The following is a 25,376-nucleotide window of genomic DNA, read 5'->3' as shown; positions in this document are numbered from 1 at the left end:
TAAATAAATGGCACATGCTAAAGTGCAACACACTTTTCAGTTCACTTAGTTGAAAGCAGTAAAACACAGCACCCATCAGTGTTACCAGTAGAGTGGTTCTAAATAAGCAATAACTTATAGTTTGCACCTCTATATTGCAACATTTTTTGTTTCCTACCTTTTCACATCTGATATGTTTTTTATTATTTTAACTCACCTTTGTATAAAAGTTTTGTATAATTGGTTTGTGGGGTTTCGAACGTCTAACCAGCGAGAAGTAGGCACTCAACCACGAGGCCACAGACACTAATGGGGATTTTTAACGCGAATTAAGTTATTTGTGCGAGTAAATTACATACAAAGTCAATGCAGAGAAATAGACGCAAACTCGCGGCAGGCGATGTGAATGACGCGAAACGGGTTGCGAACGTGCGTAAATCGCGTCTTCCGTGCAAGTTGAAAAAATTCAACTCGGGCGAGAAATTGCCTTGCGCGAAAATAATGAACTATTCCCGCGAGTAATAAAGAGCAAGGAACGCGATTCATAGCTGCAGTTAACACTAGGTGACATAATTAATAACGCGTTAAGATGATGAATTATAATTAAAATCTTCACTCATATTGGCGCCCCTAGCATTTGCCTACTCCGCCTATGCCCAGGGCCGGCGCTGGCGTAAGCAGGACAAGATAACATTGCCGGGAGTGTGACAGAATCCCGCTGAAGCGGGTGGGAATGACATCCGTCCTGCGCGCACTCGCGTAGCTCTCTTGGAACAGTCAGAGCCATTGAGAGAGAGATAGTTCTGCCACCGGAAGTCCAAAACGCTGGAGCGTCACGTGATTCACGGAGCCTTCAGATAGTGTTTTCTCTTCATTAAATGGCTTAATTAATTAAAAATTAAATTGCTATGAAAAAACTGTTCCATTGGAGTCAACGGAGTTGATGCGACTCTCTCAATGGCTCTGGCAACAGTCAGCCTCTTCTTAAAGGTACAGTATCAAAATCACATGACCCGTGACTTGTCGACATAAAGCTTTAAATGTCACGTCAGGGCATTAATGTCGACTAGTCGACTAGATCGTGCAACCCCTAATTCATGACAGAATTTTATTTTTAGTGTACAATCTGCTGTCATCATGTATAGCTCAGCTGGTAAAGCATAGATCTACAAACGAATGAATTTGTAGATTGAATGCACGTAATATGTGTAGCTGTAGGTTTCTGTAGATATATCTGGCAAATGCATAATTGTAAATGTAAACACAAATGTCTAATCTACCACAAGATCCGAGTCGAAATCACATGCGCATGCCATATTTTAAGTGATTTGGTTCAGAGGGATTCTGATAGAATTAAACCTCCTCACTTCCTGCCTATTGAGACTCCCAAAGTGCTTTTCTGACTTGCTAGATGGTGGGATTCTGTGCAGACTATTCATTCAGAAATGACTTTTTCATCTCTCACCATGGAATTATCGTTTAGAAATGCATAAAATGTGTAAATCTTAGTCTTGATACCACGTAAAGGCTGATCTCAGGTGTTGAGGGCTTATACTTCAGTAATTTATTTATTGCTCTTCCTGAGGTTGATTTAATTTCCAAAGTTCTCACAAATGTTCCAATACTTTCCGCAATCCATGTTGGCTTTTAACTGTTATTCGCCTGAGGAATATTAATGTGTACGGGCACAATTTGCAGCCTTCAAATCCAAATGCCTTATGTATTTTACTTTTATAACTGAGAACCTAATTTGCAATATCATAATCATAACTAATGGATTAAGAACTTGGTCCATCAAGTGCAATTTATGCATCCATCTTGCGCACATTCTTACTCTCTCTCTCTCTCTCTAGATTGATGAACCCAATCTATCAACCCACCATTCCTCTGCAATTACAGGCGCAGGGAATCTTATAGATTTGAAATTTCTATTTCTTCATAAAAATAGTAAATAACCCTTTCAGCCAGAGAAGCCTGCTGTTGATGAATATTTTTTTATCAAGAGCTAAAGAGTATTTGTTTTGGTCGGTTTAAAAAATGGAAAATGAATATACAGAAATTTGCAAGGTTAAAATACTGTACATTTCTATGGAAAGGGTTTAGTCACACTGGGTGTGACATTAAATTATATATATTTACTAAATATTTCACATATATGATATCAGACAGACTGGTAATAATTTTTAGTTTTATTTAATACATTTGAGTAGATCTGACACTAACATTTCTTATAAGAGTGACTAATTTTAGCAAAGTGACTGTAGGTCTCGCCAAATTATTAGGGTGTAGAGGACGTTGAAGTTAATCACTTTGCATTTGGCTGGATGGCATTCTGCCTTAATAACACTGAAATAGGTAATCATATTTTCCTCCCCACTTAAATAAGGGAACCACAGCCCAAGGTTGGCATTAGGGTCCTTGTTCTTAGAGGACAAACCTAGTTTAGTTCTGGGGTGTGATTGTCTTTTGGTCTGAATTATTTTTAACCAAATTAGTTTGCATACTTGGGTGCATGGCTTGATATGGAGGCCTTTTTTGAATCCCATTAAAAGCAACCTCATTACCCCCAAATTCTCGGTGATGACATGCAAAATGGTTGACAGCGTTGAAGGTTTGGTTATTATATGCATTAAACGTGGCTTTTTGATTGCGGTGGTGAATTGGATAAAAGGATCTTGATTCTTAAAGAAAGCATGGAAATAAGTGGCTTAAGCATATGCAACACTTCCTCATGCTCTGCATGCTTGTGTGCAAGGACATTTGAAAGACAATGAAATGTTATCACTATTTTTTGTTTGAATTCATATGCAATGCAAAGTATATGACAGAGCAATGCTCTGTTCTTTAAAGAATTACATTTTTTCTTTTTAAATCCAATCCAAGTTGTCTATTTAGAGAACTTGAGGCATATACGTTTCACTTAAAATCCTTTAATATCATTTAAAAAACTAAAATAGTAGATTAATTTAATCATCATAGTAGCATGGTCTTGTAAACTAACGGTAGTGTTTAGCGTGATGACAAAATGTTATATGCTCTCCTACTTGTAAGTCGCTTTGGATAAAAATAAATGCTACCGATTTAAAGTGGTGTGGCTGTAAAATCAAACAAAAAAGTCTAAATAATAATAATAATTTGCATTCTTTAAACTCTCCCAAGTAAATTAGATAGTTTGGCTTTTTTTTATTAACATTATCTCATTGCTAGAATTACTCAATTTTAACCAAAGCATCTAAACACAAATGCAATAAATATACTATTTATCACCTTCATGAGCCTCACCTACCAAACCTGGGCTAGTTTAAACACCTCCTGTTTAGAAATCTCATCCCCTGCCCTCCTCCAATTTCGTTGAGATTTAGTTATTATCCAATCTCCATACGCTTGATTAAAGAGCAGGCCTCCCTGACTGTCACCCTACCTGACGTGACATCTCCCTTCCGGGCCACCGTCTGACTCGCGGCCCCTCTCGCGTCCGTACGGTGTTCAGATCATGTGACGAGGATTATTAATGGCCGCCGTCTTTCTGCCACTTGACACAGTGCTCCAGCTGTCAGTGGGCCCGTGGGCCGTATGATTCTGGCGCTGGTGCGGTGCCAGTCCTGGGTCTGACCCATCCGTCACTGTCAGCGGCAGTCGGGTGATGAATGGACCGAGGAGGCATGGCAAGGGAAGAGGCGCGAGATCCATACTCGCCCACGTCTCGCTCGTACCTCTGTAAGACGTCCCTGTGCCAGCTGAGGTCTGTGTGGCTCTTGCTAACTCAAGCCTGATTAGTTAAACCAGCTGGGTGTTGGGTTTATATTAACATCTGCATATGAATTTTGGGCACATTATTTCTCCATCATGCCTTTTTTCTGTAGGTCACTTAACCAATAAAGCAAGTTTGTGGTGTTTGAATATGTTAACTCTTGTCAAACTCAACTCTTGTTTCAAAGAGCATCTTGTGTGTTGCTCAAGTCTTGCTGAGGTAACATGGATCATGGGAAACCCAGCATTGATAGATATTATCAAAATAGACACATGGTATACCGTGGTTTGAAAGTCATGGTTTTAAAACCACTAAAATGTTCTGTTATACCATTCCCAAGGTATGAAGTGCAGGAATCCATCTGTGCTATTTTTATTTGTGCTTAAATTGTTATCGTTATTAGTATTCTTATCTGCATAAAATTTATTTATATTTGTATGTATGCATGTAAGTTTAATTACTAGAAATGCAAGTAAACAAATTACTAGAAAGGGGTGTTCATGTTTACTACTGTTCTAAATATTTTTTGTTGCTTAAAAAAATAAATTGTTCACTGGGAAAAAGCAGTTTTTTACCCAGACATTTAAAAGAACACAATTTAAAGCTGTATTTTCAATACCTATTTTGAAAATATAAAATATAAAAATATTTTGTCAAAATCTTAAACCAGCACATGCCTACACTCTTAAAATTAAAGGTGCTTAAAAGGTTCTTCACAGCAATGCCATAGAAGAACCATTTTTGGTTCCACAAAGAACCATTCAGCCAAAGGTTCTTTAAAGAACCATCTCTTTCTTACTTATCTAAAAATCTTCAGATGTTAAAGGTTCTTTATGGAACCAAAAGGTTCTTCTATGGCATTGAAGAACCTTTTGAAGCACCTTTTTTAAGAGTGTACATCAAATAAAAGAAAAGCATTGAAATGAACTTATTTTAAAGTGTGATGCTGATAATAATATTTGTAATGAAAATTAATAAAATGATGAAATTAAAATTATTACGTATATTTTTTTTAACCATTTAAAAAAGCATTTTTAGTATTTTTATAGAGAGATTTTAGACCCACACATGACTATTTAAGCCATTTATTTTTTAGAAAGGAAAACTAAAACCACTGACTCCAATGGCATCTCAAACCAGTTTCCCATAACTCATTTCAGATTCATGCCTGCCTCCCATCTTTCACACGAAGGCAATTGTAATTGTATTACTAATTATTTGTTTAATTCAGTTATAAGGAGCTAACTGCTTCCTCCGTGACAGCTTTCCTTGCTAAAAGGCGATTCATTCCTGAGATGAAGAAATCTAATTAGGGCCAAACGCTTAGACGAGAAACGCTTTCTGGTGATAATCCTATTTGCCAGCATTAACATCCCAGCTGTGGCTGATGTTTGCCCATTATGACAAAATGTTTGTAGTTGCATTTGTAGTAATAGGAAGTGCACACACACTCCTCTCAAGCGTTTGATTGCATCACCTGCTAGATGACCGGGAAGGGGCAATCCACCCTTAAACATCTGTTCACCCTTGTGTTTCCTTTGCCCTTAACGACCCCAAAATTCTACAGAATTGTCCCTACTCTTCATTCTTCTATATTCCCAAAAGATAGCTCATTTTAAACTACTAGGATTGTAAACAAAATGTCTTGTTATTCTTCATGGTTAATTGCTGACTGTGTAGTATTCAATTGGAATGTTTTGTTTTGCTGTATTGTGTAAAAATGACTTGCAGGCTTACACATTATGCGGTTTTCATACACTTATGCTTCACGCACATCAGCCATGAATAGTGTTGGAAAAGCATGTGTTCTACATGTGAACAGCATCCACGTGATTAGCTCAGTGACACAGTATACGTTCTTCACACGCTAGTAATAACAGCTTTTAAATGGAAGTCATCCATAAGAAACCAGGGGCCATTGGGGAGGGCCAAGAGAAGGCTCTGATTAATTCAAATTTGTCCGGCGTGGAGGGGCAGATCGGAAAGTTCCCCAGCGTGCCGAAGGGGGCCGGGCCAATGTGGTCAGCCGGAACAGGCAGACGCAGCTTCCCCGGGACCCAGACTTCCTCTCCATCACTGTCAATAAGGCAAACGGCGGCCCCTTACATCATTTAATTTACTCTTTTAATGATTACATACCTCATTGCCTTGCCATTGTTTCACTGATTGATTATTAAATTAAGTTTGGATTAATCACAGCAGGTGATATTTAATGTTTTGGGAGAGGGCGGAGAGAAAGGCCCAGGATGGAGAAAATGGCTCTATGACACTTCACTGAACAGGAGGTCACCAGAAGATTAATACGCCGTAAGCACGGGGTTAAAAAATAAATTTCCCTCATGTTCTGGCTCTTTGGTTTTCTCTGCGCTCTTCATTTTTCCCCATCTTGGGCCATTGGCCTCCCCACCCCATTCTTTACCTTTTGTTGATTAGTTCGTCCAAGACGTGAAGCGATGGTACGTCGAGGTCAGATGAATTATGACGGCAGCCTTTCAAAGGTGCCCCCAAGCGCAGTTCTTGTGATCTACATGTGATGTAGTTTTCTCTCCATACAGCCTCCTGTTGATGCTGATATGTCAACATCACACTGTATGGGTCAGATGTGATAATGTGACACAGTGAGAACCAATGCCGTTCTGGCTTCAGTGACATAAATGAATAATTTTTAAAGAGATAGTTCCCCTGCAAAAATGAACATTTCCATTCATCATTTATTCATGCTCAAGTCATTTTAAACCTGTATTGTTCTTTCCTTCTCCTGCAGAGCACAAAAGAGGATATTTGAAGAACGTTGGTAACCAAAAAACATTGGACCCCATTGGCATCCATTGATGCAACACAACCACAAAGACATGTAAAAAAAGGATAGGTCAAAAGAAGATATTTTGAAGAATGCTGGTAACCGAACAACGGCAGTACCCATTGTCTTCTATTGTACGATCACAAAACCAATGCAAGTCAATGGGTACTGCCGTTGTTCGGTTCCCAACATTCTTCAAAATATCTTCTTTTGTGTTCTGCAGAAGAAAGGAAGTCATAGAGGTTTGAAATGACAAGAGGGTGAGTAATTGATGACAGAATTTTCAGTTTTGCATGAACTGTCCCTTTAAGTTACATGTGAGATTTGATAGTGGTGTCTGTTCTGTTTTTCCACACATATTTTGCTATAGCTATATTATGCATGAATGGCAACAGCATCTTTTTGGCCCAGAATCTTTGCTTGAGTGTTTTACAGAACAAACAACAGCATGCAGGTTTAGAACAACATGAAGTTGTGTAAAAAATGACAGAATATTTCCTTTTTTGGGTGAACAATTCTTTTAACTATACCTATAATAAAGCCTCCTCATGATGCGTTGACATCAAATGCTATCTTCCAATTGTAATGATGCTTCCCATTTAGATGCCTCTACAATGCCATGCCTGATGTCAACAGAGCACCTGTTACCAGCCGAGCAAGGGAAGCCCATCCAATACAGAACAATATGAGGAGCGGCACCATCGGGGCCAGAGGTAAATTAAAAGGTTTGCAATGATCCTTTGATGAGACCACATGGCACCCAGCGAACAGCTAAATGGAGCAGTTTCTCCCTTATCAGTGCCTAAATCAGTCTCTTCATGAGGCACAGCGGCCCAGGGCGCACGCGGTAAGTGAGACAATGGCTCTCGAGGTGTTGCTGAGGGATTCCCCTGACTCGTGCCACATATGTCCCCAGCTGCGTCGCTTTCTCATCAGGAAAGTCATTTTTGGCGTGCCGCTTATTGTCATTTTACAAGCGAAAGCTTTGAATGTAATTATTCGTCCAAGGTGCTGGTATCATTAACATCGAAATAGGGCATCTGTCAGTGTTATACCCCGCAGCTCTAGTTAAACTTGAGCCTTGCGCTTTTCAATCTACGCGTGGTTCAGTCCATTAATTAACCCGTGCCTCTGGTTGACCTGGGGCTCCCGTTACGCGACGCGACACGCAGCGCGTGTGACACGCACGCCACTCATTAAGTCCTAATTTAACATTCGTAATTGTCTTCCTTCCGTTGTTTACTACATACAAATGTAAACATGATTCTACTAACACAGAAGCTAATGTTTGTTAAAAGAATCGCATGAAGCATGCAGATTGCGTGTGCACAATTCAAATGACAGCAGCTACTTGTCACGCCGCAGAATCGACATGAATTTGATTCTAAATGTTTATGTTATGTTTTCAATTACGAGTCTATTTCGTGAACTGGATGTCATGAATATTGTATCAGCAGAACAGATGCATTTGTAAATATGGGAATAGAGCCAATGTAAACAAAGCAACCGCCACAGTGGGAATGTTTGATTGGCTGGGATTGTTGCTGACGGATTGTCTTCGTGACTGACGAGGTCTGCGTTTGACATTCGTTGTTCGGCGGTGAAATATGCTTTTTCAGTTGATTATATGTCCATATAAATAATAGGTGAGGCCAGAATGATCATTAAATCATTACTAGGGTCCAAAATGTTCATTAAATCATTCCTAGGGTCTTTGTTTGTGTCCAGATGAACAATTTTCTATAGGCCATCTGTTACATGCATCCTATCTATTTTCTCCTCAGACTGCTGAAACTGCTGAACCATGCACAGCTTGGCCCCATCTCCTCATCGCTGTAGAGTCATTACAAATTTAATGTTCTCCAGACCATGCTGCGTTGTTAATAGTTTACTAAACGTACAGTTGTGATTGGCGCAAGATGTGCAGTGTTATCGCCGGAGGAAATAGATTCGCAGAAACAGTCCCATCAGTATAAGCAATAATGCAAAAGCATACTTCTTATTTACCACATCCTTTTATTTATCCTGCTAAATAAGGTTATTTGTTTGTGTTTTAGTGTTTATCATTTGTAGTCAGGTGTCTACATTTTGACCACTTTGACGGACAAAACAAAACGACTACTCTCACTTAAGTAGAGATCTAAAAAATCTCTTGGAAAAATTTGTGTTAAAAATGAAATGGTTAGGATTGTCCTCACCTGACCGAAGAATGAACGTGGCTCTGAAGTTTGTTTTGATTTATAAAAAAGTGTATTACGTAAGAAGAAAAATAGTGGCTATTTTGTATAGACCGTTCATCAGACGCATACACCTGGCCTGAAGTTAACTTCCGGTCTGAGTTTGGTTATAAAATAACAATTTATTTTATATTACATTTATATTAATATTTTATTGTACATGTATTGCATTAAATTAAATTAAAACTACTCAACAGTTATTGATTATTCGTGGATGTTTACCAGAAGTTTAGTTTTAGCCACTTAACGTTTGTTTATGTTGTTGCCGCTGAAACCATAACATTTCTGGTCTATTATGGCTTTTCATTGCAACCACATTTTTTAGCAGTATTTAACAAGATCTAACACAATACCTTGTGGTGTCTGTGGGATTACAGACAGATAAAGGCAAGACATATGTTACTTTGGCTCACTCGTGAAATGTGCTTACAAGCAAGTAAAAGGTCAAATAAGAAAAAATGCTATGCAATGTTTTTTTCAACGCACTGCAAATAGAGAGACAAATTCCAGCCCTGGTTTAATCTCAAAATAATTATTATGCACCTGTGTGTGCATACCTTTGAATGTGGAATAGAAGAGGAGGATATATTTCGGGATTAATTTAGCCTGGGCGGTTCTCCGTCGCACCAAGACAGCAAAAAAGCAGCGTTTACGGAACAGCTGCTTGAACGATTAGAATATATGTGTGCATTTATATTGCCTCCTTTGGTGTCTCCTAAATTATTCATATCATCCAGATCAATTCAGTCAAAATGTGTTTCGTGACGGAGGTCGTGCATCTAACAGGGGTTTTTCTCTACCTTCATCTCACTGTATTACAGATCCGGCAGATCAGCGGCGAGCTCGAGCGAAGCTGTTTCCAAATGACCTGCGGCTGTGTTGACATATGCGGGTATGCTGCATACTTCTTTGTTTTGCAAACACACGAGGTGACGGTTGTGGAGTAAAGAGAGACCCTAAGTGTTTTCAATAACATTTGATAGACATGAATGAGAGCAGACAGGCTGCGGACTTATTTGCACAGAGATGATGTCTAATGGGGTGAAACGTTTAAATGGGGTGTAATATGAGGTGACCGGTTTAAACTTGTGAGTGAGTTAAATGTAACGGAGCAAGAATCATCCCGTTATGTCATTTGAGTATACCTTGTAGCATAAATGACCAATTCAATTCAATAAGTGAGAAGAATGCTAGCTCAGTGGTGGATCTTTCATAGCTTTTATTGAGATGTCAACTTCAATCAGGTGTTTATCCTAAAGTAAGCAGGCAGAAATGAAAATAGATATGAGACGATTACATTCTGTAGGAATGTAGAGCTCTAACATCTCTAACATTTTATTGCCGAGCAAATCAGAGACGGTAGCTGAAGTCTTTTCTAAAACCCTAAACAAGACATGTGAGATTACTGCGGCCAGTTTCCCTGAAGAAAAATCTGAGAAGCAGGACACTTAAGCCTCCAATTAAGTCTCCATTTGTTCTCCATGTAATCTCATTGCTGTCTAAAAGAAACAAGTGAGATGCTACAAGGATCTTATTAGTGATTTTTCTTTTCGTGCTTTTAACATTTTTTCAGGACATGGGTAGTTTATTTGGTCTTGAGTATATACTTCTTGCTTGCTTTCTCTAGGGGGAATATTCTCTCTCTCTGGTAGAATTGATTAGGACTTTTAAAAGCAGAGATAGCACACATAAATCCCAGGCAGTGTGCCATAATTCCTTATCTTCATTACCGCATAAATATAGCTGTTGACATTCCACAGTAGATCAAGATGTTTCTGAAGGGGAATAAACTTTGAAGCTGACACTTTGATTTTCACCATGTGAGAAAATAACTGGGTACTATGAATTTCTGAAGAGGAAATAGATTACATCATTACACTGTTAACGGGTGGGAGGCAAATGTGTTTTCCGACTTGCCAGGTTGCCTTTCGATGTGCGTCATTCACAACGTCCAGCCTGGTGCCCCAGAGCTTAATAGATCTCCCTGAATCTACTCCGGGTGTCACAGTGAGCTTCTGTCATCTCTTTGTCCTCTGCGTTTCTGCTGAATTTATCTCCCTATGGACTCAACCGCTCTCCCCGGACGGCCCCCTCCCCGCTGGACGAATGTCCCTGAGATCTCCAGCAACGTCTGTAGTCTTCATTACTCCTGACCCCAGTTTGGTCATCAGTCACTTAGTAAAACAAGCCCAGAATTGGTCCTGACTGTGCTCCTTCAGCTCTCTGTGTGATGTGTTTCACATCCAATTATCTGCCCCATGAGCATGACAGACACCTGAAGGGAGAAACTCAGAGTATCAGTCTCACCTGTCCACCGAGTCTCTTTCTCTTTCGTTCCTTCCTGTGGGACCAAAAGCCTTTTCTGGAACAATCACAGGTGGCGTGTCGTCCTTTAAAAGTGTGGGGTGAAATGAATTCAGTTGTGTTTAGTAAGTTACTTTTAAAAAGAAATTATTTCCCACTTTTAGTCTTTAAATGTCAGCATTTCTTTTTAAAAACCTTAAAAATACCTATTCTTAATAATGTATGCTATAATGCATAAATAAGTACATTAAAATGTATGCAATTTGTAAAAAGTAAATTTCTGACAGTATTTGACAGTGTAGGAGAAAGTTTCATACACTGAAAAATAATTCTGTGGATTTAGTAAATATCACAAAAATAAACAGCTATATTAACTTAATAACATCTTTTAAAATAGTGGGACATATAAATAAAAAAATCGAATGAATCCAGTTAATTTCTCTATAATTCACATATATAATTTAAGTTTATTTAATGAAAATTTACAAATAATATTTTTAATATACCCTTTATATTTTTGGTGAATTCTAATAGAAATATTTGAGTTACTCAGATATACTTACTTTTTTTTACTTACATTTACTCTATATAAACAGTATATGTCATTGATTTCACAGCTTTAAAATGTAATCAATTCTTTTGAGTGTAAATTGTTTTGAAAAACCACAGTACATTTTTTTATATGTCAAGAAAAAGTGAATGACTAAAAGTTCATATCAGTAAAGAATAATAAATGCAAGTACAGGTCTTTTTCACATTGTTAAAAATGTCTTTCAACTTTTCAGTTTCAGATTCTCAGTTCATTAAGTCACCCCAAGACGATTGCCCTTTAAGAGAGGATTTTATCTCGCTCCAACGAGATGATAAGGACCCCCACAAGTGATGAATCCACAATTATCGATGGTTTCATATACGCAGTGAACTTCTCCAATCGCCCTACATGGTAATTGTAACAGAAGTCATATGCATAAAATTAATTATACCGAACCATAAGGGCTATAAATCAGTTCACTATCAATTCACTGAAAAATGTGTCAAGCACACATTCTTTACATAGTTCAAGGTAAAACAGGGTGGACTTTTACCCTCCATCAAATGATCTCTAGCAGAGTCCAATTAATCTGTCTGTCCATACAAACCTTACAGCTGTGTTTTACTATTTTTGTTCCACTTTCTTTTATGCTTTTTCATATAAAATACTTCGTTCTATCCCAACCTACATTACTTTTTTGTTTGTTCGAACGTCTCAAATTGTGCAACACAGGCATGTGATTGGGTGGGGCTCTTTGATCAACCAATGATAAACAATTAGGAAACCTGTACATTTGTGAAAAACTAGTTCAGGTCCAGAGGTTATTGGGTTCATTGGGGATTTGGAAAATCATTCACGAGTTTAATATTTTACTATCAAGAATGAACAACAAAAAATTAAATTTAAATTAAATTAATGCATCAGTCACAATAACAGCACACTCGTTCATTTTCCCTTTAATTTTTATTTGATGTATTTATTTTAATGAGACTCTGCAATACAGTTCATTTCAGGTGCTAGCTGTCTGCAAGTCCAATTACTGGAAAGTCATTTATTCTGCCAGACTAAAAGGAATCTAATTGCCCAAACTGAATGCCTAATGAGCACTTAGGCAATTAATTCCCCAGCTGCTGAAATCTGTATATTATAACCTAATTGAGTCATTTCACTTTAGCACATCCTTTTACAAATGATATCAAAGAGTGTAATTTCACATGGAGAGGCAGTGGATCATGTTTGTCTGATTTAATGGGACCCTGTAAAAATAGCTCAGCAATTCTTACACTAATAAATATTACGTTGGCATAAAATTTCAAATGTACAATTATGATATACAACTATAGACATGTCATCTTTATAATTGTCACATTTTGTCTTAAATGGAGATAATCTTTATCTTTTAGCAAAAACATGTCATATTACAATAATATTAGTTTAAGTATGTAAGAGGGGCTAATCTAACCTATTGTGTCGTATCAGCTAACACAAACTTGAGAGTTTATAATTGTGAGAGTGTTTGGAATTTTAATGAGGTGCCAGAATGTAAAGCACTTCTATGTATTTCACTGGTTCCACCAAACAAAGTGGATCTCTGTTTTGATAAGACAGCGTAGCAGAAGAACCCCATATTAAGACTGTGAGTTTTTATTATGAACATACATATGACAATAGATTTTTCAGTTTTGAATTAAATAAAAAAATTAAATGCATATGTAAATAATACTAAATAGACTAAAGGAAGATGAAAAACATTTAGAAAAAAATAAAATGATGACTTAAAAATATAATGGAATCAATGTACTCCCTCTGACCAAGATTTTTTTTTCGGTTCTTTTTAATGATAATTTTAATTGGTCCTTTAGCATAATGCCCTTCCAACTTCCCTCTGCAAACAGCAAGGTCCTCTTCAGACATTTAAAGCTGGATAAACTTCTAAAGGCTTCCATTAACTTAATGCAGCAATTTCACAGATTATTTAAAATGCTGTCATTTACTTTAGTTTTTCACAAAGTGGGGTGGTGGGGTGAGCAGGTCAATTAAACAGCGTCTGATACTAACTCATATTAGAAACACATTTTGACATGACTCTTGTGTTAAACTCTATGGATCAGCTGTTTCTGTCTGTGGGTATCTAAGGACGCAGTCCTGGCGAGGAGAGTAATTGATTTCAATTCAAATGGGTTTCCTATGAGGATTTATACGCTGGCTGGTTTTATGAGGGTTCCAAGAAAAGTGAATAATGACCTCTTTTATTATTGCATTTAACATGTATGTTAAAACTGTGATTAATCAAATGTGGCAGCCGTGTAATTTATCATTTAATTTTGTCACATGCTGTGCTAGTTGTGTCAGTGCAAGGCCAGAGAGCAGTAGGGGTAGGTTGTAATTTGTTGTGTCTATTTTAAGGACGCAAGGTTGACATGACTAACAATAACAATGTGGTTTCACTAGGATTGCCAGTCACAGTGTGCTCATTTTTACCACAAATATACAGCATCATATGTTTCGTCCATGCTTGAGGTGTTATAATCCTCATAAAAGCCTGGTTGGTATATGACCCCTTATGACTACACCACGATACTATACATTTTCATGGGCATTGCAGGAAAAAATCCAGAAGGCTTTGGACATTTAGTGACGGACATTCAGCTCTGTCATGGTCATGGCCATAAACACATCCACACTCACATGAACACATCCTCTGAAAATATTCATATAAAATGTAGTAAATTTAAGAAATAAGCATAATTAGATATTATTTAGACATACAACTAAATAAACCATTTTCAAACCAATCTCCAATGCTTGACAGTCATGTCTTCATGTGTGAGCTCTAAAGCGCATGATTTCCTCGTATTCGAAAAGCAAGAACAGGGCATTATGTCACACAATTGAATCCATTATAGCACTCCGAGTTACAAATTATCATTGCTCTCTCTCTCTCTCTCTCTCTCTCTCTCTCTCTTCAGGAGAAATCATTTACAAGCCAATGGCCAAGCAGCGCACTCAATCCACAGCGCAACATTCCTAACTGTGAAAGCACAGAGATGTCACCAGGGAGAATAAAGAGAGAGAGAGTGACCATTGAGCTCAGCCAGGAGTGAGTGAAATGGCCAAAGGCTTACAGGAAACTATACGACGGCAATGAGAAAACAACAATTCGGTCTCATCAACCGAGAGTGAGTTTGTATGGCAAAGAGAGAAAGAATCGGTGCATCTCTTCAAATGTCTGCACTGTAAGGCTAATTTACTTAATGAATGCTCTCCTCTCTTTTGTCTAGGGGACAGCCCCCCGTGTGCCCTCCCTGCTCTCTCGCCTTGTTTGTGGACCACCCAAGAGAGCCTCAGTGGCAGGTACAGTGGCATTGTCTGGGGTTCAGAAGTTCACGCTATCTCAGAGCTGCTTGACTGGATTCTAGTGCGATCATTGTTGTCTAGCTTAGAATAATAAGAGAGGCACTTGTGACCCACTATCAGAAGTATTAACATATTCCATTAAGTCAGCTCATCCTTCCTCCAGTTGAATCAAAATTGACTTCTGAACCTCTGCCAGGGTTTTGGCAAGAGGTGTTTAATTTGGATGAGCCTTACGGTTAAAAGCCATAGCGTGAGCTTCTTTTGAGAGCTGTTTTCTCTTTTCGGTGTGAGGGGAGTGAGTCTGAGTATATTGAAACGTTTGATTTTGCGATTTTCTTGTGCGGAAGAATTTGGCTGCATTTTATAATAAAGTTGTATTTGTTAACATTAGTAAATGCATTTGCCAATGTAATTTAATGCACATTTGTTTTGTTGCATTTATGAATTTGTGTAAATGTAAGTTAATACAAATACAAAGAAAAAGTTGTTATTGTTTGTTTCTTATGCATTCATTTTTGTTAACATATACAACTTTTGATTTTGAAATTGTTTTAGTAAATGTTGAAATGAACATGAATTAAGATTGTTAGTTCATGTGCATTAACTAATCTTAACAAATACAACCTTATTGTAAAGTGTTACCTTTATTTTTTCCACGAGACCAGAATCAGAAAAGTCTGTTCTTGATACTTTTACTCTTCACATTCAACAGATCGCCACACTGAGAAAATAAATTTGGCACATGTATGAGTCTAATGTATGAAGCAGATTCAATGAGGTATTAAAAATTATTTTGGTCAAATTAAGCTTTGCCTGAGTGGACGTCCCTGCGCAGCCCTGGCTCTTTTCATGGCCACTGTTTAGATACTATAATTTCATGACTGGTTAACATTCATTACCACAGGATTTCTTTTTCATTGATGGGTAAAGGGGAGGGGGGAGGGCAGAGGGGCGGAGAGGAGGGAGAGCTGTTTAATGTGTCCTATTTATTGCACTTGCTTAATTCAGCCAAAGAAATCACACACAGCATCTATGGGCACCAGATGCCTGGATCATTTGTAAGATGGTATCAGTGGACCTGCTGCGCTTCCAGAGCACAAGGATGATGCATGTAGGTTTTCCACATCTGTTCATAGCTGCACGTGTGTGACGACGTATGCTTGGGTCGCTCTCTTTAATTTTATTATGAAATGGGAGAAAATGGATGGATGGAGGGTGTGTCTGTATAAGTGGGCGTGTCACAGTCGGAGGGGTGTAGAGGGGGCTCAGGGACATCTGCTGTTCCTTTGGCGTGGCAGTGAACACAAAGGCCATCAAAGTGACAGAGGTTAAGTCAACCCATGGCATGGCAGCTGCTTACCCTCCCCATACATAACTCCCTTTTGCCCATTCATACAAGCCCTCCCTCAGTAACTCCCTTCATGTCCTCCTGATGGATCGTCCCTAATATCATTAGCCTAAACATTCAACTAATTATACAGAGTCTTGTTTTGGTCAGACACTTAAAATCTTATAAGTCACCTTGCGCTTTAATTTTTTTTTATGGTTTCTGAAACAGGATTTACATACAGTGCCAGCGCACAGATTCCAAGTGTGGGGCGAAAGAGAAAAATCAATTAAGACTTAAATTGTTTGCCATTTATTTAACGGGGGACAAGCACTGCATGCATGGAAGTTAAATCAATTGAATGGAGCTTTTCAATGGGGAGGGCAAAAAGAATTTAAATGGAGGTTAATAGGCCCCCGCAAAATGTGTGTATAGCACGACCGTCTACAACTGCAGGTTGTTTAACAGGGGCCATCAAATGTGGTGTATATAGTATTCGGAGAAAGTAAATTAAAACTAGTGAAATATTAAGTGCAGACATTCAGTTTTTTTTTCAAAACACCTTCTGTAGTTTGTTAAAAATATTGTGATACACAGTTTTCATTTTTAGATTGACTGGGTGTCTCCATAGAAAGTACAGTACATCTGTTATAAGGGTGAGAATATGATCATCCGTTTCTTAACTGTAGTCAAAATGTTTTAAAGATAAATTCAGTTCCTAATGCAATGTGGTATTTATCATAATAATAATAGCCTAATAATAATACAAATAGGACTACTGCTACTGATAATAGTACATTATTATTATACAATTTTATAGAATGGAATTAACAGTGAAATGTTCAAAATGAAATATTTTATAAAATAATCTATTTTGTATTTTACTCCTTTATTGCTCTTTTTTATTTATTTAATATCCAATTTTCTTAAAAATAAATTTGTAATGTTTTTCAATTTGAAAACTTCGAAAATCATATTTTTACTGGACTGCCAGATTATTAGCCAACATAAAGGTCCATGTTTGTTTTTAGTTAGTCAATAAATAACATTTGAGATGATTTGCCATAGTGGTTTTGTAATGGCATGCTGATTTTGAAAGCTATGCATTTATCTTGACATTAAAGAATATGGAACCAGCACAATCACATCAGTCTTGCTTGTGGCGCCATATATTTTCTGAATTTAAGTCACTTTCAGTTTCTTACACTGCCACCTATAGTTTACAAAAGAAACTACAAGAACATGTCATTTTGATGTGCAATGCTTTCACACTTAGCTTCCAAGATATGCCACCCTATATGAAGGTCAGTACAAGTAAAATGCACTTCTCAGGTAGAATTAATCTTCTTTGATGTGAAACCTTCCAAGAAAAATTTCGATTGAAAGATCTGCTCTGAAGTTACTGAAATTAAAAGATTTACATGGTGAGTGAATCAAGCACAAAAATTATAACGATCACAAAATAATTAATCTTTCACTTTACTTTATAAAAAAAATAAAAAAAAGCATTTTTATTAAATATTGCTATACTTTTAATTTAATTGCTCAACATAATAGCATTTAGGCTAATAAAACCAAATTCACACTTATATTCTGTGTCACTGCTATAATTCACTACTTTTCTGTTTGCCACTGTTGCCTCTTGTAGCAAGTCAAACAGTCTGTTTAAGTATTACATCTGTGTACTGCAGATGAAATGTCATTTCCCATCCTGCTTCCATCATGCTTTTCATTTAAAATGTCATAAGTTTACGTCATGAGACAGCGGACTAAATTGCATGATTTAAGGTTTGATCATGTAAATCAATTGCGCCTGGAAGGGCAGGTCAAGCGATTAGCCAGTGTTGTCTCTGAACAGAGCAATGTAGACTGTCAGACTGTTTCTGTGGGGAGAAGAAGAGTCACTCAAAGGAATTAACATATTGACTGTTGCATGACATTCTTGTGTTGTGTGGTGAATGTATTGTGAGAGCTACAAAATTGGGAGATAGTGGGATCTGGCACATTAGGGCTTTCAAAATTATTATTATTATAGTAACAATAATAATAATAATAATAATAATAATAATAATGTATTCATTATTTTATGTTTTGCCAGACTACCTAAGAAGATAAATGTGCCATACAGAATTAGCTGTGGTTGTGGATAGCACTTTCTCCAGACCTTACATAACAGGTGAGACAATTTCATCAACTCAGGCCATTCACAGATATTTGCTGTTCCCACCTAGAAAAGAGACATAAAACAAAGACGTAGCAGTCATGTAATCTTAGCCAGCGGCTCCTATCCCACACTCCAGAAAAAATCATAAATTTGTTCCATCTCTGTCTGGTTTTAGTCACACATGTGGAGCAGTAAGAAATAAATAGTGTAGAAGGTCCAATTAGGGCAAAAAAACACAGACACTTCCCCATGAGTTTCAGTTCTGAGGGAGAAATAGTTGTCATACTGGGTTTTCAAATAGACTTCCCAAGCCCCTCCAATTGAAAACTCACTTTAATGTTAATTTGTGGACTGATGCTCATCACTTGAATGTTTTTTCAAGTAAAGAAGAAAGGACATTTTCCTCAAAGCAAACATAAAAGCCTCTTTTATGTCTTCAGAGAGGTGCAAATGTCAAGAAAGGGTCATTTTTTGATCCCAAGACACAAAACTGAATTAAAGTACATACATTAAGAATGCAACCATTTTAACATTTTAAGCAAGATATTTACTGTATGTGACCCAGAGAGAATGGTGCAACACAATAACTGTTCAGTGATGTTACATGTGTTTGTTTCGTACATTTGTTTGTTATTAGTAGCATTTTGATTATACGACCGACGCATGTTTACTCAGATTGCAGATCATGGACTTTGATGAGTATGATAATTTCTCAGGGGGGGGGTATTTCTCCGGGAATCATAAAAACACTCAATGGGAGCGCTTTCAAACAGAGGTCAGGCCTGCAATAATATTTTCCCTGCGTGATGATGGCTTTTTCCTGCACGGAGCGGCCATCTGTGAGATGTGATTCCAAAGCTGAGTAAACTTTTCGTATAGGGGAGGCTGGAAAAAAACCTGAAAACAAAACAAAAGGGCACAATCTCCGTCAGAGTGTGTGTGAATGTACATGTGTGTTTGAGAGAGAGAGCTTACTCTCTTGCCTGCGTTGCAGGAGTGACATGGCATGCTTATCTGCCGAGGCTCATCCGGGGGCTTATCACGGTTAGTCCCGGGCATTTGTTCTGCCGACACCTCCTCCCATTTCCCCACGCCCTTTTTCATTATTTGCGCTCCTTGACTTTCTAGCCTTTGGTGGGATGAATCCCTATGTGGAGCTTAGCGCATCCCAGGAGGTGTACCGCTCCATGAGGAGACATGAGAGAGGGACACGTTCTCTCTCCAAACCAGTCTCAGGAGATGGACCACATCTCACCGGCAGTGTCTGCTGTGGGTTAAATGCAATTATGGTCACAATTAGTGGCATGATCATTATTTCATAGAACACATTAGAGCAATGTCATTATCAATGAACCTATCAGTTTGATGCTGTTTACAGGGTTGTAAGGAATTATTCTAGATTGATTCCTGGGGGAAAATGTATTGCTCAGATTTTTCTAATCTCAGTTATGTTTACAGAATAATTTACTGATATTTTTAGTAGAGATAAAAATAGACATGTTTGAAATTGTATTTACTGCATGGAAATGTGAAAATATCAATGGAAAATTGATTTTGTATTGAAATATAAAAAATAATAAGACATAATGATAATAATAACAATAAAAAAAAGTAGATGAACAATGCCATGATATTTTTTTATTTAAATGATTAAAAGGCCTGTACCAAATTATCTCAGATTAATTTAAACAGGTGCAGTATGAAGGTATAACAATAAACAACACACTTTTCAATTCCCTTTATTGATGGAAGTTAAAATAGCAATGTTTTAATCAATGGATATCATCATTAATACTGATTTTTTAATTTTTAACCATACAGCCGCGGAAAGAATTAAGAGATCATTTTCGTTTTTTCAAAATGTTCTATTTATAGGGATGTGTTTAGGTAAAATTATCATTTTTGTTTCATTCTGGAGAAAAGATGCTCTGTGTTTTTTCAGACCTCAAATACTGCAAAGAAAACAAGTTCATATTCACTTTTCAGCAATACAACATGTGTACTAATATTTGTACATGTATTTAAAAAAAAAGGTCTTGTCATGTTGTCAGTCTTTCACATTGCTCCTGGATGACTTTGTCACTCCTGAGGTTTGATTTTGTTGAAATTCAACAGACACTGGACTGGAATGTTCACAATACATCTAGAAATGCTGATTAAATAAACATTTGTTCTTGTGGCTGTAAGTAAGGTCTCTATAGCATTCTCTGTTGGTATTTTTACATATTGAGACATTGAAGGTTATTTTCTTCCCCTTTGTTCTCATTGCTGTCTAGGATAAACAAGTGAAACCTTATTTTTTTATTTAGACACAAAACAGCAAAATAAGAGTGAATTTGCAAGTCTGTTATATACTATATACTGTATATACATAACACTGAGGCTACTTCATTGAAATTTTAAGGTCAGAAAATCCATGCGCTTCCCGTGACATTTCAATTTCAAGGCCATGAAAACTCAACTTATTATCTTCTGTTTCACATGATAACTAAAGTATGTGGTGTGCAGAACCAGCCATGAACTTTCAGTTGTGTTGGTTGCAGACCAACATTCTCCATTATTATAAAAGAGGCCTAAATGACTTGAGGAGGGAGGGAGTTTCTCCAGAGAAATGTGATTTTTCCAGAGCGATCCACTGAGATGGAAGATGTGGGTGGATGGCTGGCCAGCAGTTTGACTGTTTGATGTGGGAGGTCTTAACTTCACCCCGCTGGGCCGGACCCCGAGACTTCTCATTAACCGTGTCATCAAAGGCCCCCGGCCCAAGTAATCATAACATTAACGTTGACATTACCACACAGCTACAAGCTTCTTTTGAACGCTCCACAAACATGCCTGAGCCGGCTGAGTCATTCCTCCGCAGCAAGGGAGCTTGCGCTGAAATAAACTACGCTAGGTTGTACCCCTCCTCTCTCCCTGCGCGCTTCATCACAAATACAAACACAAATCCGTGACTGCGGACGAGCACGTAGCGACATTTTCAGAAGATCCCTGAAGCTCTCTTTGGACTGTCCTTAATTAAAGCAACAGTCGTTGTGAACGGGCCCTTGGAGAGATCAGCTGTCACGACTGCTGGGACAGCTCTGCGCTCCTCACCTACCCCATTCCCCATCCATTACTCGCTTCTCCTCCACACCTCCTCTGAGCCCCATCACATACGCTCCCATCTTCTGTCTAGAGGTCGATGGGGTTTCTGTGTTCGTATCTTGCTTTTAAGCCATCAGACACCCCCATGGGGCACGTGAGAAAGATATATCTCTGTCACCGTCCCCGGATTCTACCACAGTAATGCAGGGAAGGACTTGAGTGCACCTATCAGTTTAGACCCGCAAAGGCACAAGCGCATCTCACCGTCTCTTTTGGGGGGCTATTACGGGCGGGGCCGCTCTTTTCCTGAAGTAGAGAAACCAATTAGAGAGTGCATTTGCCATTAAAGGACACATCCGTGACAAAGCCGGCCACGAGATCACAGGTTTATTATGTCATCACCCCACGCGGGGGCCATTATTATAAATAAGTGTGCGTATAGAGGTCACTGATGGAAATGGGATCTAGTTTTTTGCGTGATGTCCGATTATGCCAATGGCCCTCTGAGTGCTTCATTATGATCATTCCTCATAGATTCATATTTAATCCCTGTCCTGGAGTTTGTCCATTTAATGGGAGGCATTAAACGTGACCTGTGAGAGACGAAGAACAAGACGAGGTTACGACAAGCCCGGCTCGTGCTGCTCGGAAAGTCTTTACACGTGTTTTCCTCGGTCCCTAAAGACGTCGACTGGAGTTTGATGTGAAAGACAAACCCTTGCTCTCAACAGGCTCGTCATTGTTCCTTTGGAAAAGCAGTTCCCTACATGCAACTATCAAACTGCTTTTTAAAAGGTAATTAAACAGCAGGTCTCCTCTGCCAAGGGGGCGATGAGTTTCGCTTCATTAGCATCACTGTGTATATTAACTCTTTGTGCCGTGCAATTATGGAATTATGGCTGCTTTCTCGAGGAAATGAAGGTGTGAGGGGAAAAAAATGGTAATCTACTAACCTTCAACTGCAGCTCAGTTATTTGTTATTGATAGTCGGATTAATGATTTTTATTTGAAATACAACAATAAACTGTGAGGGCCGCTGAAAGTGAAGACATATTTGATAATATCATTAGCTGAACAGAGAAATTATTAGTTGAATTTGCAAGCAAGCAAGGTTGTGCCAGTGATGCGTATCGGTCGTCACGATCTTGGGTGGTTTAAACTCAAATACTGTATATATAAGCACTTATCTGGTGATTTTTAAGTTATACCAATGTCTCTCATGAAATGCACATGTACAGCAGTTTAAAGTAACCCCAAGCGTGTTGTAATGCATACATATCTCAGCACATTTTGTCGAAAAGACCAGCATAAATTTATATGGGATGAGCTGGTTTATACTGGTCAGATGCTGATATGATTGGTGGACCAGCATTAAAGGAGTAGTTCACCTAAAAATGAAAATTCTGTCATAATTGATTCACCCTCAAGGTGTTTCAAACCTGTATACATTTCTTTGTTCTGTTGAACACAAAAGAAGATATTTTTAAGAATGTGGGAAAGTACACAGTCCTGGGGCACCATTGACTACCATAGTAGATGTTTTCCTACTTGTCAACAGTGCCCCAGAACTGTTTGATTACAAACATTCTTTCAAATAACTTTTTATTGTGTTCAGCATAACAACGAAATGTATACAGGGTTAAAAAACACGAGGCGGAGTAAATGATGACCGAATTTTCATTTTCAGATGAACTATCCCTTTATGATGGTGACCATGATGGTGTTTATGACAAAAATAGTCATAAAAACCCAGAATGTCTTGCTAGTTAACGGGGACGCTGCTGTTATTCAGAAACCTCGAATGTCTAAATGAAAACTTTTTATTGGTTAGTTATTTGAAAAACCCCAGTCACAAAGATAAAGGGGGACTAATAGTAATGATTTATGGCAAAAAAATCACAAAATATTGAGATACGAGGTTTCAGAAGGACAGCAGCGAAATGCTCGTCTGTTAGGTAGGTTAGGTATGGCCCATATATCTTGTGCTCCACGCTGTTCCCTGTATTAGTATGTAGCAAGTGTTAAGGGGAGTGTATGGGCTGACTGACCCCAGCGCTGATCTACATACAGCCTGGAAAGCAAAGCAGCTCCTTCCATCAGCATGCAGTGACAGCCTCCTCTGCTTAATGCACTCCCTCAGTTTATAAATGCCCAAAGTGTGATAAACATTTCTGCCGAGCCAATGCACAGGTTTGGCCTCTACAGATAACCACTGGAAATGAAGAGGCAGTCATGTTGTCTGTAGAGAGTTAAAGCCCCCAAACAGGACAGACTATAAGGCAATGCTTACAACTGTATCAGCTTGCATGACGCAAGAAAATTATCATTTTTTTGTACAGGACTTCCTATGATAGTGTTTTGTGACCATCTTGATTTTCCTTTCGACTTTTTGATATGCTGCTCGGACATAAAATAACAACATTGCTATTTGGAGTGTTTTTTACATATACTAGTCAGCAAATTTTAATTATTTTTTATTCATCGTTTTATATCTGGGGCCTCTTACAATATTTTTGCATGAAGGACATGTGAACCATGTTTTCACATAAAAATATTATTTACAATCAATTTTTTCAGCAATGAAAGATCCCAAACACAACAACACGAGGGCCAGATTGATGAAAAAATTTTCCTGGGGCGTACTTAGAATGATGGAAACACTTAGAAAGAATACTTAGAATGATGAGATGAGGCAATGGTAGTAAGAAATATGGAGGAATGATGCATTATGGGATATCTACATTGTAATTCCTTGACAGTTGACAGATGAGTCTTCATTTAAGTTAAACCAGTGGTGTAGCAGCAGAGCGGCCAGGACGTAAGCTCCATGGAAACTAAAAGACAGACCGGAGACAGCTTCATAGCAACTATGACCTACTTTCTTATTTTTAAACTCAGTTTGATTGATGTTGCTGATGATGTTTTGTGCTAAATATGCCCATGTCTCTTATTTAGAGATATGTGGTTTGGTGCACTACGTACCTCAAAACACATACAGTGTGTAAGAACATTAGATTGTTTACCACAAATATATATTAAAAATACAGCTGCGGAAAAGGTTAAGAGACCATTCCAAATTTTCATTTAATCAGGATTCCTAGATGTATACAGGACTGCAAAAGCACTTGTTTAACATTTTTGACTTTAGTGGTGTAAAAATAAATGTATGTGATAACTTTGATAATTTTTACTGGTTATACTAATGTCTCTCATGAAATTCACATGTACAGCAGTTTAAAGTAACCCCAAGCGTGTTGTAATACATACATATCTCAGCACATTTTGTCGACAAGACCAGCATAAATTTATATGGGATGAGCTGGTTTATACTGGTCAGATGCTGATATGATTGGTGGACCAGCATTAAAGGAGTAGTTCACCTAAAAACAGTGCCCCAGAACTGTTTGATTACAAACATTCTTTCAAATAACTTTTTATTGTGTTCAGCATAACAACGAAATGTATACAGGGTTAAAAAACATGAGGCGGAGTAAATGATGACCGAATTTTCATTTTAGGATGAACTATCCCTTTAAGCTTGGGTGACCATGATGGTGTTTATGACAAAAATAGTCATAAAAAACCCAGAATGTCTTGCTAGTTAACGGGGACATCAGCATTTAAAAACATATCGCTGCTGTTATTCAGAAACCTCGAATGTCTAAATGAAAACTTTTTATTGGTTAGTTATTTGAAAAACCCCAGTCACAAACATAAAGGGGGACTAATAGTAATGATTTATGGCAAAAAATCACAAAATATTGAGATACGAGGTTTCAGAAGGACAGCAGCGAAATGCTCGTCTGTTAGGTAGGTTAAAGTGTGGAAGGATGATTTG

The 25,376-nt window shown here is 38.0% G+C and overlaps 1 long non-coding RNA gene across 1 annotated transcript in view; it reads left to right on the top strand.

The window, feature by feature from the left end:
• The first annotated feature begins 14,667 nt into the window (after positions 1-14,667).
• The window catches only part of LOC130570221 (uncharacterized), a 50,066-nt gene continuing 39,357 nt past the window's right edge, over positions 14,668-25,376 (top strand). The window contains exons 1-3 of the long non-coding RNA XR_008964936.1: positions 14,668-14,782; positions 14,885-14,957; positions 18,386-18,463. This is a non-coding gene — a long non-coding RNA (uncharacterized LOC130570221). The remainder of the gene's footprint in view (positions 14,783-14,884; positions 14,958-18,385; positions 18,464-25,376) is intronic.

The sequence above is a fragment of the Triplophysa rosa genome, linkage group LG19, assembly GCF_024868665.1.
Source record: "Triplophysa rosa linkage group LG19, Trosa_1v2, whole genome shotgun sequence".
Taxonomy (NCBI): Eukaryota; Metazoa; Chordata; class Actinopteri; order Cypriniformes; family Nemacheilidae; genus Triplophysa; species Triplophysa rosa.
The sequence above is the reverse complement of the archived record's forward strand: the minus strand, read 5'-3'. Positions and strand labels throughout refer to the sequence as shown.